Source organism: Neomonachus schauinslandi, chromosome 12, assembly GCF_002201575.2.
Source record: "Neomonachus schauinslandi chromosome 12, ASM220157v2, whole genome shotgun sequence".
Lineage (NCBI taxonomy): Eukaryota > Metazoa > Chordata > Mammalia > Carnivora > Phocidae > Neomonachus > Neomonachus schauinslandi.
This window is the reverse complement of record NC_058414.1, coordinates 19,048,884-19,057,416: the sequence shown is the minus strand read 5'-3', so window position 1 is coordinate 19,057,416 and position 8,533 is coordinate 19,048,884. Positions and strand designations below refer to the sequence as shown.

Here is an 8,533-nt window from a genome sequence, read left to right as displayed (position 1 = left end):
TTTCCCAGAGCGAGAGGCAGTGACACTGAGCGGGCGCAGGGGGCCGAGTCGGAGACCGTGCCTGAGTTCGGGAGCGGCAACAGAGGGGGCATAGACACTCTGAGCAGCTTTGCCGTCGCCTCTGCGTTCCTGTTGACTGTTTGGGTGCCCCCTCCCCTACTCCTTGATTGCTGGTGAAGAGGCTGCGCGCTGCTGTTTGGGGAGGGGGTGTGTGGAGCCGGGTCCTCTGTCCGCAGTGGCTGCTGTCGGGGGGTCGTCTGTTCGCGGAGGTGTGGAGAGACTCCTTGGGGGTCGAGCAGATAACGGGGTTCGGGTGTCTGGTGTGTGAACATCACAGGTCAGTGCCTGTCGTCTCCTTGGGAGTTCTTGGGGTTTGCGGGGTGGAGGGACGCGTGTTTCAAGGGGGAGGGGGCTTTCTCATTTTTATGCTTTGGGGAGGGGGGTTGGGAGAGTCGGCGTTGACTCAGGTGTCTGGGCTGGAGCAAGACGCTGCTTGTTTGAATCGAATTTATCCTTTCTCTTCCCTGTCCCTAGAAAGGGAGCATTATGGCGGGTTTTAGGGTTGGGGAAAGGGGAAACCGGCAGTTAAACCCCCTTGAGAGTGGGAGTTAGGGAGGGGGCGCACTCCTTATTGGCAGCGGGTTAAGGGCGCTTGGGTGAGGAGGGAGGCTTGTGACTGTTCGTAGGGTTTGTGTCGAAGTAGTCCCAGGAGCTGCCAGCTCTCCCTTTCCTCGACCGCATCTTGTTCAGGTGCTGAAAAACCGTATAGGCCCCATTTTCTTCTTCCATTAATCGCCTGGCATTCTCTGGTATAATTTTCTGGTAAATACTAAGGGGGTTAAAAGGACGCTCTGGGTCTCTATCTCCCTTTGTGGGAGAACAAGACAGCTCCTCATCCTCCCCGGGAGAGGGTAAACCCGCCCCAGAGGTGGTCACCCCAGTACCCAGCCTTCTCAGTCTCCTCCCCCACTCCTCTTGCATTCTCGCCGTCCTTTACTGTACCGGAGGCTTAGAATCCACAACATGGCACATTTCAGAAAAGCTTATTTTGACCAAGGGATTGGCACAGACACTGTGGCAGCAGATACAGAAGAGAAACAAACGGTTCACTGTGCTAAACGAGGGAGGGGAGAGAGAAAAAACAATCCGGAGTGCTCTCTTCCACTGGCCTCAGTTCCGTAGAGATCCGTTCTTGCTAGAGTCTTAAGAATGATACAATTTAAAGTCAGAGAGAAATCGCTAGAGTTCGCTTTGGAGTAAACCCCGGGTTTTTTTGGTTTTGTGTGTGTGTGTGTGTGTGTGTGTTTGGTGCCTCTTTCCCCTCCTTTTAGAGATGTGAATAACGTAAGGTGTTGGAGTTCTGGAGACCTTGGAGAGAATTAAGTGAGGTGCATTCAACTCTAGGCTGGAGACATCAATACCTAATTGGAAGATGGCCCCGTTTTTTCCTTTATTTTCCGAGATGGGAAGTAAAAAGTGAAATTTCCCTCTTTTGTCCTTTACAGATTCTAAAAATGGCGGCCCCAGGCTGATGTTGTGGTAATCTAATCAGCTCGGGTCCTCCACACCCCATGCAGTGCGTTTGTCTGCAGCATATTACAGGCTTATTATGTTTACATGAAAAGACTGTGCTTCTTTTCTTTCCCAAATAGTTTACAAAAATGTGTTGATTTTACTGCAAATTACAATGCTGTGTTTTAGCTGATTAATTTGATTGGTTTTTCCTAAGAGGCAAATAAAATGACACCACTTCGGGAAAAAAAAAAACCCACTCAGGTTAGCCTTAGAAATTTCAGTAATGAGGTAGGTGCTCTTAAACATTAAAAAAAAAATATTTGGGACAAGGAATAGTTTTTGCTCTGCTTAGTGCAAGTGTTTTTTATTCACTGTGCTAAAGTAAGTTAAAATGTTTAGTAAGTGTATAAGTGTAACATTTTGTGTGACTACATGTTTTAATTTAGAGTGAAATGTTTCCCATCCACCTCTTGACCAAATTTGTGAATTTTGGTTTTTGTACTCTTTCAGATTAATTTTTAGGGAGCTGTACAAACAAGCCTAAACCTGTTACTTCACTGGGTGTGGAGATGCTTGTTCTTCTCACTATTATAGTTTGCATCCATTTTTCTCATGTATTTAAGCATTCCTTAAGAATTTTTTAAGTTTGTATATTTCATGAAGTGCAGCTACACACTTTGCTATCTTTTAAAATTGTTTTATAGCATACTATCATAATTATGTAAGTAGAAAAGTAAGGCTTTAGTTCTTGAAACCACCCCCCATGCCCGTTTACCTATTTTGGGATGTGGAACTTAGTCTGTTTTAATGATTTAAATAACAGCCATACTGTAATAGAGGGTCTTGAATCCATTTTATGCTAATTTCAGAATCTAATAGATTGAGGCAGAAAATCAAATGGTATCATTTAACAGTATTTTAAAAAGTGGGAATGGTTAAAATTCATCTCTGTAGTGGGGGGTTGATCTTTTTGGCGTGAACTCAGCAATGAGATATCAGTGGGCCATTAATGGCATTTAATGACCATTCTGATATGGACTAACTGAAAGATGAGTGCCTTTCAATCCAGTAGTTCTTAAAAAGGTTGGAGAGTATACACCCTTTCATGATTCTTTTATTTCCACTGTAAATTCTGCTCTAATATTTACAATGAAACAAGAGAATCATGAAGCTCATATATGTATTAGTTAACTTTCTGTTCTACAAAATAATTGTAGAAATAACTGGCTTAGAGAGTTTCATCATGGAAGAGTGAGCACATAACCTTACTTAGAATCTTTGAAATATTTTATTGTAAAATGAAATGTTGGTGGGTAGTAAGAGTTTGTGTAGGGATTTCTGGTCAATACTCATTTTATTATGCTCTGAGTGATCATGTAGGTCTGGATCCGTAACTGCAGTGTAAAGATTGTGCGTTTGTTTTATAGACTATGTGGTTAAGATCTGTGGTTCAGAAGGTTGGTACTTTAAACTTAATATCTAATGTGTAGGAAATCAGTATACTCTTAAGGAAATGTGGTTTATGTAGCCATGGGAGGGAACACTGTCTACACCCATTGTTTTTTCTTGATAGTGACCTTGATCAGGTCTAGACACACAAAGCATTTGGACTTACTTGGTTTCAAATAAACAATGCCAAGTTAGAAATTATGAGAAAAGCTGCGTTCACACTATTAGCTTTCTTCATACTGGGCTGCTTCATTGCTTTGGATTTTGTTTGTTTTGATAATATGTTTTAAGTATATCGTACTCTATTTTAAATGGTTACTTTATAAATAACATGGCTATAAATGTTTGGTTTTTGTTAATGTATACCCGATTGACTCTCTGTGTTTTAAATTAGAGTGTAGAGGCAAATTTTTTAAAAGGGTAGGCATGGTTTTTTATTCTCAGTGAGTTTTGATACAGTAGGTCTCTTGGGGGGAAAACTAGTCAAATGGTCTTTGTTCTTAGGGTAGCTGAGTTTTGAGGGATTAGGTTTTATCTGTTTAAGTGGATTTGTAGAAAATCATAATGTAATTGGAGAGTAAATTTTATTTTTAGAGACTATATTTTGATCATACTTCCCTTTTGTTGTCAGTGTACGTTATAGGATCCTTTTGATCTCAATTTAAGTTTAGAACCTTTATGGGGTTCCTCCATTTCCCTTCAACTCTTCAGATCTCTGATAACTCTCTCACAATTTTGGCTTGGCTGTCTTACAGCTTCCAGCCAGAGAATTTTTACCATGTATACCACAGTAAGCTCTAGGACTTCTTGGATCTAAAATGAGGAAGTGAGGGTAAAAGCCAATTAATAATTTAGGAGAAATTCTTCCCTTTAACACATACCTTAGTGGTCTTAGTGAAAGTCTAACTTCTTAAATTGGTTTCTTTTTTTTTTTTTTTTTAAAGATTTTATTTATTTATTTGAGAGAGAGCACATGAGAGGGGGGAGGGTCAGAGGGAGAAGCAGACTCCCTGCCGAGCAGGGAGCCCGATGTGGGACTCGATCCTGGGACTCCAGGATCATGACCTGAGCCAAAGGCAGTCGCTTAACCAACTGAGCCACCCAGGCGCCCTTAAATTGGTTTCTTATTTCTAAGAATAATGTAACCATTTTCATGCATCAAAGTGTGATACCGATGGTTTTACTTTTATTTTTTTTATTTTTTTAAAGATTTATTTATTTATTTGACAGAGAGAGACATAGCGAGAGCAGGAACACAAGCAGGGGGAGTGGGAGAGGGAGAAGCAGGCTTCCTGCTGAGCAGGGAGCCCGATGTGGGACTTGATCCCAGGACCCTGGGATCATGACCTGAGCCGAAGGCAGACCTTAATGACTGAGCCACCTAGGCGCCTGATGGTTTTACTTTTAAAAGTCTGTTATATAAATTCTAACAGCTCTGCTTTTCTGGAAGTTAATACTGGGACTTAAATGTGTGCTATCATTGAGTATTTAAAATGGAGAAAACCAAAAAGACTTGGAAGAGCTATCAAAAACTGCTAAAGAAATATTAGTATGGAATCTTTGTAAAAGATGCTGTTTATTTTTTTAATATTTTCATAATGTGTAATTAGCTTTCATTTCCAAAGGATTTATTCACAGTAGAGAGTAGGTGCTCAATTATTTGTTGCATTTAAAGCTCATTTAAGCAAACACATCTCAAATATTCAGGGTGATCAGGGACTGTTCCTTGTCATGTTAGAATAAATGTTTAAATACTTGTGTTCAGGGAGACTTTTTAATGTTAGCTATAGAATTATTTTTTATGGTAAAATTACTCTTTTGTGTCGACTGGCAAAATAACAAGGATACTATTTTAGATATTGCTGTATAAATGTTAGTTTTTAGGCTGAGTTTAAAATTGGAGTGGCTTAGGGTGCCTGGGTGGCTCAGTTGGTTAAGCGACTGCCTTCGGCTCAGGTCATGATCCTGGAGTCCCTGGATCGAGCCCCACATCGGGCTCCCTGCTCGGCGGGGAGTCTGCTTCTCCCTCTCCCACTCCCCCTGCTTGTGTTCCCTCTCTCGCTGTGTCTTTCTCTGTCAAATAAATAAATAAAATCTTTAAAAAAAAAAATTGGAGTGGCTGTCTCTTTTTTACTGTCTTTCGTAATGTGCAAGTGTTGGGAAGAGCCTTATTTTTTTAATATTAAACAGATAATATGTATTAAAAATTTATTTAATATGGAAGAGCAGTATTTATGGTTGAAAATATTTTTTTAGCGCACCAAATTTGAAGTGCAGTATTTAAAAATCTTGCCATTTGCAATTAAACAGTATTTTATAGAGAGGTAGGAATTAACCAAAAGAATTTTTTTGTTGTTATTGTGAGCACTCATGCTAAGTGCTACATTAAAAATCAAGTGGTGTTGACCAAGGCTAAGTTAATTAGATGTTATTTGCATCTTTAAAAATACGAGAAGTTTTTATTAACCATTAGTAACTAGGATGCTTTTTTTTTTTTTAAAGATTTTATTTATTTATTTGAGAGAGAGAATGAGAGAGAGCACATGAGAGGGGGGAAGGGCCAGAGGGAGAAGCAGACTCCCTGCTCAGCAGGGAGCCTGATGTGGGACTCAATCCCGGGACTCCAGGATCATGACCTGAGCCGAAGGCAGTCGCCTAACCAACTGAGCCACCCAGGCGCCCACTAGGATGCTTTTTACTTAAGTCAGAGTCAAGAAAATAGCTGGGTCTTACATTTCATTTGATAAATGTTTTCCCTTAATATGAAATCAGTTCTTTCTTCCTCATAGATAGCTCATAAATAAAATTTTATTTTTAGGTAGTTTAGGAAAGCCATTTTTGTATTAGGTGAATTTTCCAGCTTTATTGGAAAATCTGATTTGATTATTTACAAGAACTATTTAAGCTGTTTGGGATCTTGTACTTTTTAATGCAACAAGTCAGTCAGAATTCTTTTTTGATGTGTTGAATTATGATGCCATCAAAACAGATATTATGGCTTTTCATGCATAAGTAACCTATAATATAGTAATTCAGTGAGTAAGTAATCAACTACTTGTCCATTATTTTTAGTTAAAATATTTATTTTTGCATTTTAAAGTTGGCTTAAGTGTGAAATCTGGTTTTAAGACAGGACCTGAGAAACAAAATGATTTGTGCAGCTTTCTTTATTCTAGTTGTACAGTTGGGGAAGAGAGAGAATTTTCTAGCAACTCTTAGATGTTTGCTTAATTTAGAGTTAAACGAAAGGAATAAACATCTTGGTCCTGAAGTTTATAATTGAGAAAGAACATTGAGTAATCACACCTGTGTTATAGCTAACTTGGTGGCAGCATTTAAGGTCTGAGCCTGTGGCATAAAGTTAATTAATGGAACAGTGGGATTGAGATTGTTTTGGTTTGTGGTATTCGTAAGATAATTTTTTTTTTTTTTAAAGATTTTATTTATTTTTTAGAGAGTGAGCGAGAGAGAAACAGCATGAGAGGGGAGAGGGTCAGAGGGAGAAGCAGGCTCCCCGCTGAGCCGGGAGCCCGATGTGGGACTCGATCCCAGGACCCTGGGATCATGACCTGAGCCGAAGGCAGACGCTTAACCATCTGAGCCACCCAGGCGCCCCTCGTAAGATAATTTTAAAGTTCAAGTTCACAGAATTATGTTATCTAACATTTTATCTGAGACCAGAAAAAATTTTAATGTTTAAATCTATTTTGACTTTTGTTTTCAAAAGGTATTTATAACATAATTTTTACTCAAAGACTTTAACTGAATTTACTATGATAAATAATTTTAAACTTATTTGAGTTAAGTAAATTTAAAGATTAAAAATGGGGACGCCTGGGTGACTCAGTCGGTTAAGCGTCTGCCTTCGGCTCAGGTCATGATCCCACTGGAATCGAGTCTCGCATTGGGCTCCTTGCTCAGCGGGGAGCCTGCTTCTCCCTCTGCCTGCCGTTCCCCCTGCTGTGCTCGCTCGCTCTCTCTGACAAATAAATAAAATATTTTTTTAAAAAAATTATGTTTTCCCATTTTTCTCACTGGTCTAAGAATAAGGTAAAGCCTAGTGTCAATGGTTTTTAGCAAAAAGTGAGGAATGTGGTGAGAAGAATTAAGTATTACTTAGGATATTGTCGGGAAAACAGTTTTGTTTTTTTTTTCCCCCAGAAGTTTACATATCGGGGGACTATATATGAGAAAGATACACTCTCCCAATACTTTTTTTCGTATTTCACAGACTAATAATGAAATATAATAGTTTCTATTTATGATTTTACAGAGAGATCTCTTAAATTGCTCTTGTTTTTTGTATGTTGTTTAAAGAAAGACAAGTTTCAGGAATTTGAAAACCCATTTTCTCTTTAATGATGTGACAAAAGATGGGAAGATTCCTGATGTGACTGATTTGAAAGGTTGAGACTCTGCTTCATTAGCCATAAATTGATGGGGTTCTGAGGTTGGTCTGATACATAGTAGCTCTTCTTGAGAAAATTAAGATTGTTCCTTTTGAATTATTTGCTTTTCTGCTGCTTCTCTTTAAATGAAGCTGCATAATTGGCTGAATTGACACAACCTTATTACATTTACCATTAAGCCCCCCCCGCAAAACCATATTTTCAAGCACAGACAAAAGATTAAGTAACTACTGTTTTCCTTGCACTGTTTATTTCTACTTCTCAAAAGCCTGCTGTTTCAGGGTTTGTTTGGATACAAGGTACAGAAATCAACTACAACTAGCTTAAGTAAAAGATTTGTTATAAGACTGTAGGGAAATCTTAGAGAACTTTTTTGAAGAAAGTACAGTTGGACCTCACAGGAATTGGCAAGGTGTCAGTGAGCCACTGTTCTCCATCTTGATCCCTTTAATTAGCTGTGACTGGTTAAGGAGATGGTGGTGAAGTGTGTATTTATGGTGTGGGGTAGTTTGCTTGGATGGAGAGCAAGAGAAGGACACTTAATTCATTGTAAAACAATTGCCTTTTTTCAGGGATGTTCAAATGTACTTGGGAGGGCTTCTGAAACTAAATAGTATCAAATGGATGATTCTTATATGCATGTATGTTGAGGAATACTGCCAAAAAACCAAGGTTTTTTTGTTTTAATTTTTTTATTTTAAAATAATTTCAGGCTTACAGAAGTTACATGAACAGTACAAAACTTCCCTTAAACCCTTTACTCAGATCCCCTGATTTTTAACATTTTATCACATTTGCCATATTCTCTGTACATGTAAAAAGAAATTCTTAACGATTTGAGAGTAGATTGCATATATGATGCTCTCTTATACTTAAGTATGCATTTTTTAAGATCAAGCGTCTTTCCTTAAGTAACCAGAATGGTTAAATTTAGAAATTTAACATTGATGTAATACCTTTCATTTAGACTGTTGTCCATATTCCATTTTCATCAGTTGTCCCAATTATGCCCTTTATTAGTACTTTTTTTCTGGTTCAATTGCCAATTCAGGATCACAGATTGCGTTTAGTTCTCAGGTCTCTCTGTCTTTCATGACCTTGGCAGGCTAGTTACTAAACAGTGTTCCTCAGTTGGGTTTATTTAAGGTTTCTTCATGATT

The 8,533-nt window shown here is 38.7% G+C and overlaps 1 protein-coding gene across 1 annotated transcript in view; it reads left to right on the top strand.

Annotated features, from left to right (window-relative positions):
* The first annotated feature begins 6 nt into the window (after nucleotides 1-6).
* KMT2E (lysine methyltransferase 2E (inactive)) overlaps nucleotides 7-8,533 on the top strand; it is a 92,131-nt gene continuing 83,604 nt past the window's right edge. The window contains 1 exon segment of the mRNA XM_044920181.1: nucleotides 7-337. The gene's annotated coding sequence lies outside the window, so the exon portion shown is untranslated.